This window comes from Mustela lutreola, chromosome 3 (genome assembly GCF_030435805.1).
Source record: "Mustela lutreola isolate mMusLut2 chromosome 3, mMusLut2.pri, whole genome shotgun sequence".
NCBI lineage: Eukaryota > Metazoa > Chordata > Mammalia > Carnivora > Mustelidae > Mustela > Mustela lutreola.
Window position 1 is genome coordinate 124,012,892 of NC_081292.1, and position 18,099 is coordinate 124,030,990.

General features: G+C 35.6%; 1 protein-coding gene across 1 annotated transcript in view; it reads left to right on the forward strand.

The window, feature by feature from the left end:
- The window catches only part of ARHGAP15 (Rho GTPase activating protein 15), a 604,723-nt gene that overhangs the window by 382,587 nt on the left and 204,037 nt on the right, over positions 1-18,099 (forward strand). The window lies entirely within an intron of this gene.

Below are 18,099 nucleotides of genomic sequence, written 5' to 3' on the forward strand. Positions count from 1 at the left end.
AGGGACATCAGTAATTCCCACTAATGTTCTTTCTTTTTTTTTTTTTTTTTTAATATTTTGTCTGTCTGACATGCTGTTGATTCAATTGCAAACTTCTTGTTTTCAAGCCAGTGATAAAACATTCATAAAATATCAGCACTCACAGTGTTAGAACCCTCCTAACATTCATGCTGGTAGATGTTGTGCCAGAACAATTTTTGGTAAGCCCCCAACATTACCCAAGTGAAGCAAATAGCATTCCTACTTGCAAACAGTGATATCCTGTCTTCCATGTGTTTCTGTTCAGTATAGAATATGGCTAACTGGTTCTCCTGGAACAATTAACAGATGCACCTCCAGTGTTAAGACGACCTTTGAATCCTATTTTTCAGCATTCTGTTTTTCATGCAAAATTATTTCATCTTACCACAGGGAACAAGACAAAACCCAATTGACTCATCATTTTTTTGCTGGTCTATCTGTGGGGTGTTTTTCCTTCAGACTATGACTTCATTCATTCAAGGTCATTTTCCCTGGAAGATACATACAGTAGATGCAGAATCTCAAAAAATGTATTGTATAAAAATGTGAAGCTTCATCACCATCTGTTACAAGTTTACAACATATTCCCAGGATCTAGGGGGATATATATCATGTAAAAGATAGAGGTGTTTTCAGAAAAAGAATTGGTGAATCTATTCCCATTTCCAGCTCCCAGTCTCTTAAAACAATAGAACCAAGGGGAAAAAAGTCTTTACCAAGTTATCTACTAGGAAAAAGCCATTTTAATTCTCTGAATGTTACCTGGCTTTATTATAGAAGCATAATAAAAATGGCCTGCAATTTCCAACTCCTGGAAATTCATACTTTAATTATACTGTAAGGACAGCCTTGGGATCCTATTATTCCCATATCAGTATGGAATGAGAGAATAACAAGAAGGGGACGAGTGGGTAAGGAAAGTAGATAAAGAAAGGTGGCTTTGGGGGAAAGCGTATCAACACATCAGAGAGGAGTCGAGAGCTCACAGAGGGCAGAAAACAGTAAAAGCAGAATGAAGGCAAGGAAAGCTATCTGTGAGGAATGGAGTCATTTGGAGTTTAGAGAGAAGTGTGTTTTTATTGCATGTTGCAATCTCATTTAATTTTATAAATTCATAATTTAGGAATAAATATTATTTAATAAGTACTTAAAGCCAGAATGGATCACTGAGAATGTTATAATGCTATTATTGCCAATAGCTAAATTATCATCGTTTCCAGGAAATCTTCACCCACTTACTAATACTCAGCCCCGACAGTGTGAGCACTATTATATTAGAGCAAATATCCGAATAGGACTTTGGGGGAGCTGCACATAATAAGACATGTGCACATATAATAAAAGGACTCTGTACCTCTCTATTTATGTACATACCAGAGGCAAAATGAAAACGCTGCTAGATACAGCCTAGTGGTATGCAGATACCATAATACAGTAGAGTAGGAAATACGTATAAATAGAAACTGTATCTTCTGTTCACGGCATTTTGTTGGCGATTTTTAATAAAATAAGACAATGTTTTTGCTGACAGCAGCAATCATATCTGGCATTATATTTCATTGTCCCAATGTTTACTCTTAGAATGAATTTGTAGATCCAGCACTAAACACGCGCTAATCACACATATGATTATTAAAATAACTCCTAAGCATTTTAATGAAACTCAAAGACTTTACAATTCCACAAAGCAACTGATAATTCAGAGCACTTTGGCAGTGTCAGCTTAAAGGAACTCTATGGAAATATTCAATAAAAACTCAGAAGCACGAGATAAACCTCTCCCATCATGGCAAGATTTACAAATGTGTACTTTTGATTATATTTTTCTATGATCATTTTGCTGGATTAATATTCTTACATTTATACGCCAATTCTATTTACTCAAAGTGTTGTTTTTACTAAATTCTGGCAGAAAGCACCTTAGGACAGAAATAATTTATGTGAATCTAAGTCCAATGTTTATGCAGGCTTCCGATGACATTTTGTGCCGGGGTTGGTATTAGGAAGTAGCATATAAAGGTGCCAAGTCTCTCAGCACGGCTGGGACTCAGCATATCTAGAGCCCTCCTTCTAATGGCCAGATCCTCCTCCAGCCAAGACACTCAACTGCAGAGTCATGGGAAATGCTTATGGACCAGTTATGGGAAAGGCACATTTAATGAAAAGTGTGTGTTTACTCTCAACAGTCTTAGGGAAATGGCCTCAAAACTCACTATAGCAGGACACCGGGTGTTATAAAAAGATTTCTTTCCTTTCTCTCTTTTCCTCTTAAGATTATTTCCCTTACCTTTACAAAAGAATCATCTGTAAATTGTAACCGTATTTTTTTAATGCTTCTCACATGCTTGATTTTAAATGAAACAGCATCAGGAAGGCAGATCTCACCATTGATTCATAGATTCATTGATTGATTGATTGATTGACTCATTCATTCATTCAGTTATTTGTCTTACTTGCTTGCAATTGACAGACCAAATTGTTCATGCTCCTGTAGTCTACCAGGGAAAATCTACCCAGTGCTTGGCATAGTTGCATTCTTTAATCAACCCTAGTAAAGTGATATTAGTCACATTTTAAATTTTACATCTCACAGACATGCCTAGAAGAAAATCTATTAGTGAGCCGAATGTAAACCAATTTAGCGAATCACTTGTTTAGTGTGTTTCCTTATCTTGATTTGGTTTCCTTTATTCCCTTAAACCACCAGAGCATTCTCCCCCTCACCGACTATTATAACCAGATTAAAGTTATTTCTGTGGTTTCTGACCTTGTCTGCTCAGCCTAGAGAACATACACAGAGCTTGGAGGGAAACTGTAAAGGAGCATGTTAGTCTTTAAAGCTCTTCCAAGGGGTTCGTTCACGCTCCTGTTGTCTTTACAGTTGTAGAGCGTGAGTAGCGTAAGCAGCCGAAGGTTTACGTTTTTTCTTCCAAAGCAGTTTCCATGCAAATATCAAGTCATTGTTCAGCTAATGCTCAAAACATATGATAAAATGACCCAAAGACTGAGGTCATCCAGTACTTTTCTTTGAGATCCGATGCAGCAAGCATGCAGAAGGAGGCATTGTGACATACTGGGAGTATGTAGACCTAAGCAGAGAAGTCCACCTTTCACTACTTTGTAGATTTTGTATAGCTTAGGATAACCCCAAAGTGTATAGAAATTGTTTACTTAAAAGTAAGGTGAGGTGTATTGCTCAGAAGACAAGGGCTTAAGAGATGTGACTTCATGTATATAGTTCACCCTTGGTGCAGTTGGTATTAAGAGCTTAACCTGTAGTTCCCTTCATGTAAAGCGTGTAACTGGCTGACTACTCTGGGAAGATGTGTCTCTGGGGAAGAGCCCCCACACAGTACCTAGCATACTGGAAGCACTCAGTAAATCCTGGGTGAATATGTAACACATACGAAGAGTTTGTTGCATCCAGCAACAAGTAGGTCTCTAGTGCCTACCCATGTGTCAGTTTCCACACTACCAATTGAGTATCTAGAGGAAATAAACATTAAGCAAAAGGACAATTCACTGAGTACCAAATGATGATGAGTGTTATGAAAGAAAAGAACAGGTACTAGAAGAGAAAATAAACCTTATAGTATTCTTTTTTTTTTAAGGTAAAAGGAGTTTGTTTGCTTAAATAATCACATAATAGTGAGTGGGGGGAGAAGGAGAAAGGACACAAAATTGCAGTTATATAGGATGAATGAATCTAGATATCTGATGTACAGGCATGATGACTATAGTTATTCTAAGACAGTGGATTGCAGGTGCCCTCATCTCACATACACACACACACACACATTAGTAGATATGGAAACAGATAGTAGGTAATTAGCTTGACTGTAATAATCACAGCAAATCATCATGCATACCTTAAATATAATCAATATACAAAATAAATTATGTAATATTACTTAATACTAAATATACAATTAAATATATTTTAAATGGCATGATCAACCCTGAATAATAGACATATATTTGTCTGGCTTCAGCCTTCTGCTGAGAGCAGAAGTTTAATTTTACCTTATTTCCCAGGGTATTTTCCTCACATAGCATACCAATGCAATATAAGGAGTCATTTCATGTGAGATATCTGAAAGACAGTCCTTTTCCACACAACAATACCAAACTTTACCAAAGACTTCTTTCATACTTAATGGAGTTAACTAAATGAGTAAGTATATTTCTATTCTAAATATATTTTTAATATACCTATATATGTTTGTCTATAAGGGAATAGGACTCTTTAAAAAGGTTAATTTCGTTTGGACAAGCATTCATCCTTTGGAATATGATTTAACAACACATTCTTCTTCCATGAGCCTCAGTCCTAGTCAGTATGCCCCCAGACTACTCACCAGCATTAAAATGACACCTGGAGATCTGTCACAAATGATGTGAATGTACGTAACACTACTGAACTATACATTTAAAAATGGCTAAGATGGTAAACTTTATATTATGTGGGATTTTTTTAACCACAATTAAAAATCAATGGTATCGTGTCTTGCAAATTTGATGATTCCAGCTATAAGCTACTGTTGGCAGATGTTAATCAACAAGTTTGTCCTCTTTCTTGTTTCTGGAATTCAAAATACTATGACAAGAATGATACACAAAGTTACATTTTTGACTTGGTGCCCAAAAGCCACCCTGAGATCCATAACCTTGTTTTAAGGATTTAAGAAAGACCTTTAGTCTACTTCTGAGAAGGTCCTTAGCCTCGAAAACTTTATCTCTCAACTTGACTTCTTAGCAGCTGTTATATTTTTTTTGCTGTCGTTTGTTTGACAGGATCCAGTTATAGGTTCCGATGTCTGTTTAAAGAAACAAGGAGGCTGTTGGCTTTAAAATTCCCTCATTGCTTGTGTGATCAGCATTTTCCCAGGCTTTTCTACATAGTTTGCCAAGCAAAGGGACTGACCTTTTGTAGCAAACACTTTTTCATTTCAAAATGCTCACTTTGATTTTTGTCCCATTTTATACTCATTCCAAACTGTTTACAACCCACTAAAAATGACTGTGAATTATATGTTTGTGTAATGGATTCCTTTTGTGGTCAGAGTGGAATGTTTACTTTGAACAATTAGTTATCTTTGGGTAGATTATAGTGACTTGGAAAAAGAATGGCTAAAATTATTATTATACCTTAACTATTTCTTTTTGGTAATTCCTCTGCTATTACATGAAGTTTGAGAGAATGTCACGTCAACAGGCCCATGGCATTGTAAATGTAATCTATTTCTCCAATGGGGGAATATTTAGACATAATTGTTAATATTATATGAAGGTATAGTTATATACTAACCTAGGGATACACTTATCTGACTTCCAAAAATTCAGAACATCAAATATACATAAATACATGGATCTTTAAATACATAAACTAAATCCATGGATATTCGTGTTATATAGATATGTCAGATTTGCATATTAGGTAAGGTATGCACATGTATATATTTATTATATTATATATATATTATAAATACATGCTATATTATAACATAGCTATTATGCTAAGACATACCAAGCATTATACTTATGAATATAACTTCCTTGATTCTCGATTCAGTGCACCAGTCTGTCTCTTGAGATCCTAGCAAGTGCTCACTTGCAAAAATAAAACTTTACAAAGTCTTTTCCCAGTGCCTGAGAATCCAGACCCCTAAGGTACAGATCAAATTGCCTTCACTAGACAAGCTTTGCTCCCAGTTCTGCTAATTCTGTGCTGTTCATTCTTTCCCACTTTGGGATAATCTATTATGGTTGGATCCAGGCACGCACGAAAGGCTGATACTTCCATGAGGAATGTGCAATTTGTACTGTTTAGTTTGTGACGAGATTCTTGAAAACTTTTATGATTCTATCTTGTTCCAGAGAGACTTCTGCTTGCTAGTTTTATAAGCAGTGAGTGAAAAAAAAGTAACAAAAACAAAACAAACTGATAAAAATTACATGCTCCCCCCAAAAAAAAAATTCAAGAACTCAAGATAAGCACTTTTTCTTTTTCCCCAGAGAATATTTGTGGACTGGACAAAAATGTTTCTGAGGAGGGCACTGACCTGTGTGTTGCTTTTTTTTTTTTTTTTTTTTTTTTAAGTGCTTGCTTTTCATGCCTAAAGTTAGGCATCCACAGTTAGGCAATTACTAAAGAACCGATCCTCAAAGCAGCTCTGTGCAAGTTTGCAGCGAATTCTCCTTAGAATTTCTTTCTGAGTTAAAATTAAGCCCAGTTTCATGTTTTTGTGTTTTGTTTCATTTTGTTTTGTTTTGGTGCAATACCAGCGACAGCCACCTTCCTGACAGCCATAGTGTTGTGCTGGGTCCAAGTTGGAATTGGCTCTTCGGGGTAATCGTGCTGGGGCCTCTGTGTTTGTAAGAAAGCCACATTCAAGGCTAAAGGGGAAGACAAAAATCAAAAAAAAGTAAACAGGAAGCAGCCAGAAAGAGTATAAAAGAGACACTGGAAAAAGACAACCAGAAGAAATCAGAGATGACAAGGTGGAGAGAGAGAAAAAAGCTTTTGCAATTAAGAAAACAAATGTGCATAAAAGGGCACTCCTGTGAGGTCCCTTCATGAAGAGAAGACGGTGACAGAGCCAGTTGCCAAGTCAACTATAGTTACCCGAGACCTGCTTCTTTGTTTCAGAGAAAGGTGTTCCCACTCCAGAAAATACTTTTAAGTTTGATCTGGCAGTGAATGGCAAGCTTACCCTGAATGTTCACAAATTCTGCGTATACACATGGTTAGGAATCAACTCACTGTACTTATTGGTGACATTTCGTGGATTTTATCTACATCGAGCAGTACACAACAGTCTTATTATCAGAAAGAGAGCTTAAACATAACAGAAGTTAATGGAGGAATAAATGTGCAGTTCAATAACCAGCAAGGCTATCTAACGTATCCAGCAATGTGGCTCTGGTCAAATCAGTCAGTGGATATTCCCACACTTTTGCTTCCAGAATGCATGAAAATAAATAATATCTCTTCCCAGATAAAGCCTGAGTCTAATTTCCAACCTCCACCCCCGTTCCACCCACATGCTAAAGTTTAGGTTCTTACCATACTTTCCCTTTGAGTCAGTTGGAAGGAAACAGAGCCAAAATTAATGCCCTAGGAAATTAGTCTCTTATTGTGTGAATGGAGGATTTAAATAATGCAACACCTCCTCATGTCAAGATATAATAGTCCAAAATATCCTATAGTGGTGTCATTTATATGATGAGAGTTCTGGGTCTGGAAGTTTTTCTATTATAAGCCCCCATATTCAGAAGTTGATAGTTCAACCATAAAAATAATCTTGGCTGAAAGTTGGCAGGATGTTTTAGCCTGGAAGCAAATGTTTACAAAATTTGAAAAAAAAAATCACATGCATTTGGAAAGCTTTCAGGTTTTCAATAAAAAGGCGCAAAAAAAAAAAAAAAAAAAAGGAAAAGAAGGCAGACAGAGACTTTTTCAAATATTTGTTGCCCTGGGATTCAAAAATGGATCTGTAGTCTTTAAATAGAATTTTAAAAAATTCTTGTTGCATAATGTGAACCAACTGATTAAAAAATAAATTATCAAAAAAAATTATCATGCTCTCGCAGAGCATCACTTTGTTTTGTGAAATAATCTGTTGTTTATCGGTTGAATGAGAATCTATACATTATATTTTTATAAACATTTCTCTAGAGATTAAAAATTTGTGATAATTAAGAAATTTTTAATTAATTCAGAAAGCTCTGAAGGAGAACAAAATATTATACTCTTTTGTGGGTTTTCTAATAAGTAATGTTCCCTTTTAAAATGTCTAGGAATTTCTTTTTCCAAGGAATTTTCACACTTTCAAGTGAAGTGTGCCAACTTAAGCACTAATCATTGTTCTACATATATATTTTAAAAAGACATACAGATTCCAGAAGTAGTTCAGTAGGTCCATACAATTGAACATGGCATATTTTCCTCTGTAGAATGCTTTAGAGTAATTGACTCATTCCCCTGAAAAGATGCCGGTTTTACAGATTCTTCTAAATTCTGTGAAAGGTTATCTTACAGTCTGTGGGAATTAGAAGTGTGTGTTTCTTAGGTTTAAGTTATCTTTTTTTTGTTAGTTTTCCACCTTTTTGCCGAATTTTGTAATTTTCAAGTCACTTCCTATTTTTAGTGCAGGCAACAACAACAACAAAAAAGTCAGGAGCAGGACACTTTGAGAGGAAAAACTGCGAAACCAAAATAGCTCTAAAATGATATTGCTGGAAGAGTTCTTGAGCTTATAGTAGATTGCAGGCCCAAAATGTAAAATAGCACAATTTTTTATTTAATAATAAGAATGTCCTGAGTTTTAGAGTGAAAGCACAGCTTACAGAAAAAAAAAAAAAAAAAACAGTTTGAAACGTTACCCTCACTCCATCCTGTGTTACTTCCTAAAGAGGGCATGGATTTATTTTTAACTTTTCACAGTACCTGGCACATAACAGATTCTTAATAAACGAATGAATGGATAAATTACCTTCAACATTGCCTAAATCTTTGTGGAAAGCTGTGCATCATTGTTACAGCTGCATATGGTTGAAGCTTAAAAAAAAAGAAAAGAAAAGAAAAGAAAAGAAAAATCAATGACCAACAGTTGATTGAAGGCAACTGTATGATTTGCTTGGTTTCCCAATCTGTTTTCTAAACATGTAAACCATTCTGATAATAGTGTATTATGTCGTTCTAAACGATATTATTTTCTATCTATACTCAGCTACACCAAACATTTGAAGGTATGTTTCCTTAAACATTTTATGTTCATCAGTTTTGGGGGACTACATTTAAGTGCACCATGCAGCAGCTAATAGAATACCCATTCTCTACGCGTTTCATCAGAGGAAGTCATATCCCATTTGACATTGTTTCAGCACCAATAGCCTGCTGTTTTTAATCAAGTAATTGAATGGCAGCTAAGACTACAAGTGACATACCTCCTAGTCAGGAGTAGGCGCAGGTCTCAAAACCACACAGAAAGTAGAGCACCCTAACTTTTCCTCTAATTCAGACTTGGACTAACATGCTACCTCTGTTCCATGTTAGTTTACTTCCTGTGAACATCTCACCTTCTTGGTTTAGTGTTTATTTTTTACATAAACCTGAGGAAAGTTTTATCTTGATGATAATCTCTTGAGTTGAAAAAGTCTGTCAAAGAATTTGAAATAAGATAGATAGATAGATAGATAGATATACATACATATATATTTATAGTCAACCACACAGACCTATCAGTTGAAAGCTAATGAAGACAGGCTACCAATACTCTAAAATCTAAATGATTTTGCGATTGGATATTGATTTCATTTTCTCCAAATTTACTTCATGACAGAAAAGTTAAACTCTGCTGACATGATGAAAAGCTCTCTAAAGACTTTGAATATGTGCCATTAAAATAGGACTGTTATCTTTCTTGTCTTTCAAGGGACTATCTTCTTTTTATGTTTTGCATTTATACTGTGTGGGTAACAACTCTTTAGTGTCCCCACAGGGCGGTAGAACACCTAGCAGACAGTATTGTAATCACTGTAGTAAGGTTTCTTTCCTTTCATCTTAAAGATCAGCAGTTGGCCTGTATTTGAAATTGCATGGCATAATATTGGAGTCCATGTGCTTAGCCCAGAGTCTGACAGCCTAAGTAATGTGTGTTTTCCTCTGGATTTAATTCCTGACTCCAGGATTTCTCTAGCCATTCTTTCAGTGTAATGTCAATGATACCAAAACCTTCAATGATTTCTTCAATGACTTCAAAGTTCCTATTTCAGAATGACTTCTCAAGCTATGTCTTATTCTCAGAGATGAGATCTAAGAACAGGCCTTCTTGAATTTTCCTCCAGCATCTCAAACTCAACTTCTTCAAACTGCATTTATGACTTTCCCTAACAAACTTATTCGTCCTTCTATATTCCTTAACTGAGTCAATGGCATCATGGCCTGTTTTTCCCATTCTTTTCTTTCTTTTTTTCCCCCCTCCATTCTTCTAAGAAGAGATATGTTGGATAATTTCTACTGTTCTCTCTACTTACACAGAGCATTATTCACCAAGTCAAATAATCTCTCCTTTCTTGCTATCTCTTGAATTTGATTCTTTCTGTCATATGCTATGGGCTTGATTAGAATCCAGTAATTTCTTTTGAGAAAAACCTCCTAATTAATATCATTGTCTTTGTTCTGTTTTCTGTCCAGACCACCTTTTTAATCATGACAACATTATACCTCTTGAACACGAATAGAATTATGTTATGCCTTCTTCAAATATCTCTCCAATGGTTTCTTTTTTCCATCAGTATAAACAAAATTCCATCCTAATTATCCCCATAAACATTTGACCTCTGTCTACTGTCCAGTTTCATATTCTCATAAGCTGCTTCCTATGTTCCAGGAATATCAACCATCAAGTTTTTCCGAAGGTTGATATTTTCCCATGGGCTGTCCCCTCTCTCTAAGAACCGTCTCTTGGCCCATCCATCTGCCAAATTCATATTCATCCTCTTGTACATAGCACAAGAGTCCCCTTCATCAAGGAATATTCTCTGATTTATATCCTCAACCACCCCTCTATGGTCTCTTGAACATTCTTAGGATTTCTCTCTGCAGTGTTCTAATGAAAGCTTTGCTCTCCCCAGTATAGTCCTTATTGCATGGGGCTGTGATAGCTGATGTCTTTACCTGTTTTTCTATCTAAAGTATGAGTCCAAGAGTCTAGGGATTGTGTCTGGTTAATTTCTGTCTCATCAGTGCTTAGCATACCAAAGCTGGCATATGGTACAGGCTCAATTCACGATGAATAGATGGATATTATCCAAAATTCCTTTTTATCCATCTATCCATGCATCTATCCTTAGGGAATCAAATCCTGTAGGCTGAAGATTCATTGAATTGATAGGGGAGATAATGATTAGATAACACTTGAAGCATAATTTGAAGTCATATTATCCAGAAAGAAGAGAAACTACCTTAAAAGTGAAAGTAAGGATTTTTTTTTATTGTTTGTAGCATGGCCAATATGTATTTACACTCATATCAATATCTATATCCATATCTATATCTATATGACACACCATATTAGTAATAGTCTACAATAGGATAAGATAAGACAGAAATAGAACAATGACTCTGGTGTTCAGGACATGTTTTAGACAAAACAGACTTTCTTATCCTTCATAGGGTGAAACCAGTCTCTCAACACATAGTGTTAAATTATTTTGTGAACCTGAACCATGAGGGATTCAACTAACTATAGCCAAATTTGATGCTTTTGAGATCTAACAGTTTCATAAGAGTAGGACTATCGTCTTTCTGGTTCAGAAAATTAGGTTCTTTTATATGTAACCCTCTGGGCATCGTGCCTACTTCCCCGTAAGTTTGTGTATAATTTTTCCCATTATCACCCCCTAGGTCTCTTTCACCATCACCACTTTCCAGGCATCTACCGTCCACTGAATAGCCATGTTTCTGATTATCTTTTCCCAAATGTATTAGCTTGCATTATTTAAGGCTAAATCTCTTTTTATTATTTCCTGCTCATATTTCTAAACTCCTTAAGTCCATTTGTATGATTCTTTTGTCTTCACAGATGTCCACAGTTCCTCCCAATTTAGTATCATCAGCAAATTTAATTAATGCTCTGTTTACCTCTCTTTCTAATGAAACCAGTCCCCTGTTTTCATTTCATCATACAAAGTAAAAATATATTGGCAATAAAACAGTCCGAAGAAATGTTCTCTCACCGTAGGAGGGGAAGTTCAGGATACAGCAAAGAACCGTGTGGTGAGGAGTGGACAGGGCAGCGGGGTGGTGAGCTAGTTTGCTATTGCCCTAAAGCAAAACCTTTTTCACAGCAACCACATTTGGCAGATTGCTGAGTTGGTGCTGGTGTGTGTGTGTGTGTGTGTGTTCTGAAAGGTAACTATATTACCCTAACTGAGGGCTTTTTACTAAAGATATATTTATTGATACATGAAAAACATATTTAAAACTATATATACAAATACAAGTACAAGCTGGTAACATTTAATCCATAGTGAAGCTACAAACCTAGATATGGATACATATATCTGAATATATAAAGACTCACAACCATTTTCCTTTGTCTTTGTCTAACATTCACTACTGTCTTTTTATCTTAGTTTTTAATTTGATAAATGGTTTAGATCCAAATTACCCATCATTTGTTAAACATTTTCAAATAGTGAATTTGAGTTCCATATTTAAACCATTGGGTTTAAATCGGATTCCTTTAAAGTTAGACTTATAGAATAAAGAGAATTTTTATTCAGTTGTATTTAATAGACAAATGTCAGTAAAAGAAATATTTTAACCTCTAGAATTTATAGGCTAGAAAGGTGAGCTTCATCACAGGAAGAGGTTTTAACTTGTCAACACCGAAGTGAGCAAGTTTATGTTGAAGGTATTATACCATTAGTCTTTAAAGTTGTAGCCATACAGATATGGGTGATTTACATAAGAAAAACAAAGACAACATTTAGTAAAAACCCACTATGTGCTACACACAATGCTAGTACTTTCCAACATGAGCCAATACTATACACTTAAAACCCATGTTACTTACTACCTGATATTCCATAGACTATTCCAAAGTCCAGTAAAATTTCAGAAGTTTTTGCCATGTTGCACATGAAAAGCCAATCTTTGAAATATGAATCAATTAGTATAAATCTATTGACTCGACTCTAGAGGGAAGAAAAAAAAAAAAAAAAACAACCTTTCAGGTTTATGCTCTGATTAGGACGGACAGATGGTAGACCAACATCTCTATTGGTATGTATAGAAGGCAATGCACGCTCTCAAGTGTTGAGATGAAGGCTGATATATACTTTACATATAGCACAAGGTCACCAAAGATGTTATCACCAAGAGATGATGGTAACAAAATAGTGACTGGGAATACTGTTAAGTAGTCACAGCCTCATATTGTTTTTCTAGTGAGAAAAATCTGATGCATAATGCATTCTTATGCGAGAATTTTCTCAGATGCCAGGACTTTACAGGCATAACTTTCATAAGCTTTAATGGGAGTTTCCTGCCAGCACCTGTTACAGTATGGAGTTCTTACTTTTCACACATAATCCAAGACTGGCTTGGAACACTGACTTGGAAAAACTAATATAGTGAAACCTTCTTATAATGTTTCCTCACATATAATGTTCATCTTTTAATTCTTGGTCTGATATATGTATGTACATGTTTTCCTTTCAAATTCTTTTCCCACCAGAAAGGCTTTTTTTTCGCAAGCTTTTTATGGGTAAGAGCAGAATATATATTTTAACTGGGTAAACTACTAGAAAAGATACATAAGGGGGAAATTTATTAGGATAGAAATTAAACTAATGTTAAAAATCAATTCTTCCTAGCTGGAAATAGTTCTAGAAACACTTTGGATTCCCAAGGAGCTGGTAGAAACAATTAGAGTGCCGTGTGCAAAAAACAATCACCATAGATCCAAAACAAGGATCACAAGTCAAAATAATATAGTTTGGCCATATTTTCCTGTGTCTTGACAGAATGAAATATGGGAAACTCTAATATTTAAAATAATATTGCGTTTAACCCTGTAGATAAATCGGTAGGGTAATATTTTGTATAAAGGAGAGTTAAAAAGAACTCTCAACATTTCATATTTTTATAACTAACTGCCACAAACTGTATTACCAAAACAAAGAAAAAATTAGTATATCTGTTGCACTAAAACTGTTGGAGATGGCAAATATATGCCGTTTTATGAACAATAACTTTCCTTTAAAGGTATTTGCAGTCTCCTCTTGTTTACTATTTCTAACATTCATGCCATATAAGAATGAAAGCAGAACTTTCTACTCAAAATCCTGAATCATTTATTGTCTTTGTCCCATTTGACAGCATGGTGGGCAGAGGAAATGGTTTTTATTTGTTAAACATTTTCAAATAGTGAATTTGAGTTCCATATTTATAACAGGATATTATAGTTAATGTTGATAGGTTGAGTTAAAGTTGGAAGGAGTCTGAAATCCTGATACCATTAAAAGACAATTACAAACCTGTGAGTGAAATTTGTCACATGGGAGAAACATGGGTAGGAACAAGGACAACTTCAGGACAGATCAGGATGTATTTTGGGTTCTCATTTGCTCCCTTCTTTTTCTTTGCTAGATTGTTACATTACTCTATAAAGTCCCCTTGAGCACTGTGTCTGACCTCCAACACACTCCTGGCAAACCTGCCTCAGGAATATCATTTATCCCTTAACCTGAAGTTCAGACATCCTTAAAACTCTTTCGAGTGCTACCTTGAGTAGGTTGTTTTAAGAGGTACCAACGATTTAGCATTAAATGTCTTTGTCTCCTACTAGAGTCTTTTCCAAGCACCAGGGAAGAAGGGTTTTATTCTGCTTTGTTCTTTTTGATAAGGCAAAGAAAGGTACAGGGAGTTATACTGACACCTGTTTAAGGCATGCTATAGTTCCCAAGCTTAGTCTCTTCCTCCTCTCTAAATGTTTTGCTTGTAGCATACTTTGTTCTAAATTTGGGCAAAATAAGGTCATTATTTTCTTTTGATATTACGGCCATGAATTAATAGAAGTGCATTTGTTTCTGGGTCTAATAGTCTTTGTTAGGGTTTGTTTGAAAACTTGAGAGTAGACTGGGAATCTGGAACCTCATGAGGCCGTCATCATTCAGGGCAGTTTTTCTCCTGCTTATGAGTCTTAGGCTGAGTTACTTGGGGAGACTTAAGGTCACTACAGGGTTGAGAGGTTTTTGATGGAGCCAGTGGTCTAAAACAGGCAGCTCCACACACAGCGCAGGTGCAGGAGAACGACACGGTGGGAGGAGTCTCCAAGACCGTTTTCTGCAAGCATGGTGCCGAAAGAAGAAAGGCCTGATTTGCAGAGATCTCATGATTCCAAGGACAAACAATGTATGTCTTCACAAAGTTTCAAACTGTAGAGCAAATTCCCCTATGGATTTATATAAACTCAGCTCTGAACCTCAGTTTAGAGCATTATACTCACTTATGTGAAAAAAATCATTGTATAAGTTGTCTGAAGAAAGATCATTTATTACACTTTCCACATGATAGAAAATTGTGCTAATAAGAGTAAATTATGTTTAAGGATAAAATGTGTTTAGACTGGCTGAAAAATGTACCTTCCTCTTTGATATCTTTAAATATAGTAAGGTATTTCTTACCATTTGCCTGTATCCTGATACATCTGAAAATAGAAAATCCAGGCAGAGTAAGCATTTGGATAGTGACAACTACCTTGGATTAACTTGAAACCAATAGAGGACACCCACTTCCCCTTTCTGTTTCTTTCCCGTTGTGTATCACACTTGCGCTCTTATCCTCTATCTTTGCCTGTCCCATACCCTACACAAGTGAAGTCTTGTTGTACTTTCTCTCCCTGTAGCTGAAGTCTGCTGTCAGGACAACACCGAATAGATTAATCTGCACTAAAGTGCACGTGATCAGTGAGGTTTGACATGCAATCCTTCCAAGGGATTTGAAGACAAAGGAATAAAATTCTAATTGCACAATTTTAGACAAAAGCAAAATTGTATAAAAATTGTCACTTTAGGACAGAGCTTTTATCCCCAAACTTCTGAAAAGATACCATAAATATAGCCTCTGTAATTAATGTTCAGACTAACGTTGGGGACCGATGGGTATAAAGTCCAGGTCTCCAAATGGACATCTTTCATTTCTAACTTCTGCAGCACTTCAAGAGTCAGCTAGAGTGAATCATCATGGATTTTCTAAAATTCTTAAGATTCAAAATCTGCCAGCCCTTAGGGAAAATGGGGAAATTGAGACACTATTTAAATTTCATACAATGGAAAACATGAGATATATTTGTAACTTGGCTTCTTACCATTTAGAAAATTACATCTATGGGATAGACACTCAATAAATATTATATTAATGAACATGAACATATGTAGCACATCTTAGTTTAATATACCTTCTTTCTGTAACAACAGATCAGAAAGAAATGATAGATGCTAAATATGCATACACACCCAGAAATAGTTCAATAAGACGTTTTATGTAGAGTTCTGTGACAAAATCCTCCAGAAGCAGGAAATCTGGTTTGTATTACACCAGATGAGTTTAAGTAAGGAAACAATTGGTATTGGAATGTCTTTTTTTAAGTCAACAAGTAATGTTTTGAGTACCTGGAGTGTGTGCAATGCTTTACTCGATGGTTAACAGCCCTCAAGTAGTAAAGAATAAAGCTGAGGGGGTAGGTCTCTCCTGTACTACCAAAAGGACTTGCCTTACCTCTCTTCTTACGGAGTGATGGTTGAAGTTAAAAAGCCAAACCCAGTGCTAACTTTGGGTCTTAATCTTTGCATTTCTTTTTGCACAAGACCTGCTATCATGAATTGACAATGCTACATATTGTCCAACGATAGTTAGAGCTTCTAATTAGGGGAAGGGATTATGTCTTTTTGGCTCCATCTCAGAAATCTTGTATTTGTATTTTCAGACCTGCGTGTGATTTGTCTAATACTAGAATAGTTTGTAAAATACTTTAATTTTGAAATTTCTACTGTGTCTCATAAAGATTTGGAATCTGATATCATGGGTCTTAAAGCATGTTTCAGATAAATTAGAGATACGCAATAGTACATTCAAGGATACTCAAGGATAGTAAATACTCAATAACTATACTATACTCAATAGTTTTATCTCTCAATCTCTTTCAAATGAGCTTATAGGAATATAAACCCATACTGTAACAAAGAAATGTAATCTATGGCATGATATTTTGGTAATGAAATAACTATCATTATTGTTTTTGTTTATATAACATACATAGTCTTCATATGCATATATGTATACATATGCACACATACAAAATAGTCAGAAATACATAAAATAATAAAGAAAACCAGAATCATTTTTATAATCCCACCATACACAGATAATTACTATTAATAGGGTAATGCATAATGTATATATAATATATATACCAGATAGTTATATATAGTGGACTGCCTAATATATATGTATTATATCTAACATTTTGCATAACTGTTTGATGATATAATGTAAAAACTGAATATATATCATAATGTTGTTTCCTTTTAAAGTTGGCTATAGAGCACATACTAACCTGAGTGTATTGCTCAGATGTGTTGCATGTGGGAAGATATTAGAGATTGCAAGTGCCATTGTTACTAACTCATCGATCTCTGTGCAGGATTTACCACTAGTGCCTCAGAACAATACTAGCACTATAGCTCTGTAATATCTGGACCCTGTACTCAGTCCATTGCTGTAACTCCAGTGCCTACCACACTTTTGCCGTATAATAAGTGCTTAGTCAATGTGTTAAGTGGTATGCAAAGTTGGAGTTCACCAACTCAAGGTCTTTCTATCCAGACTATATTGGAATTTTCCTTTCCCTCTGTTGAACGATAATTTAGCACAGGTCCATTGGCCAAAAAGGGAAGATTGTGTGCTAGCTGTATCTCTCTGTTTAGCAGAAGTATTAACAATACCGACATGATACTCTCTCCTGTATTAGCAAAAAGAAAATGATAATCTTATATTTCCTGAGAAAAGGAAGTTTAGTCTTTTTAGTCTTACGACCAGGAGCATCTTCTTTAAGTAGAGAGGAGTCTAATGGCACCAGAATTTCTCACAAGTTTGTCCGTGATCTAAATAGGACTTCGATAGTAGATATACTCAAACACGTTTATAGTATATTTTGCCTTTGTGTCTGGAATTCTGCTTCCCTACCCCACTTTAGAAGCAGCAGCCAGAAGGGCTCTCTCTCACCTGAATGCTTAGCAGAAGCAAACCATCAAAACCCTCCAGGAAGTGGCTAGCTAAAGGGTCTGAATTAGAGGCACCTCCCCAAAGAAGATCAAAAGTTATGCTCCACCAACACAGAGACACTGAGAAATGGTAGAATGTGTTCTAAATTAAACTGCCCTGGTGGTGAGCAGAGATCTGCCAAAATCTTTCAATTAATCACTTTTACCTTCAGGGCAGAGTTAGGCTGAGAGTATTTCAATAGGTTTTTATTGGAACAGGGTTATTTCAGATATTAAACTATG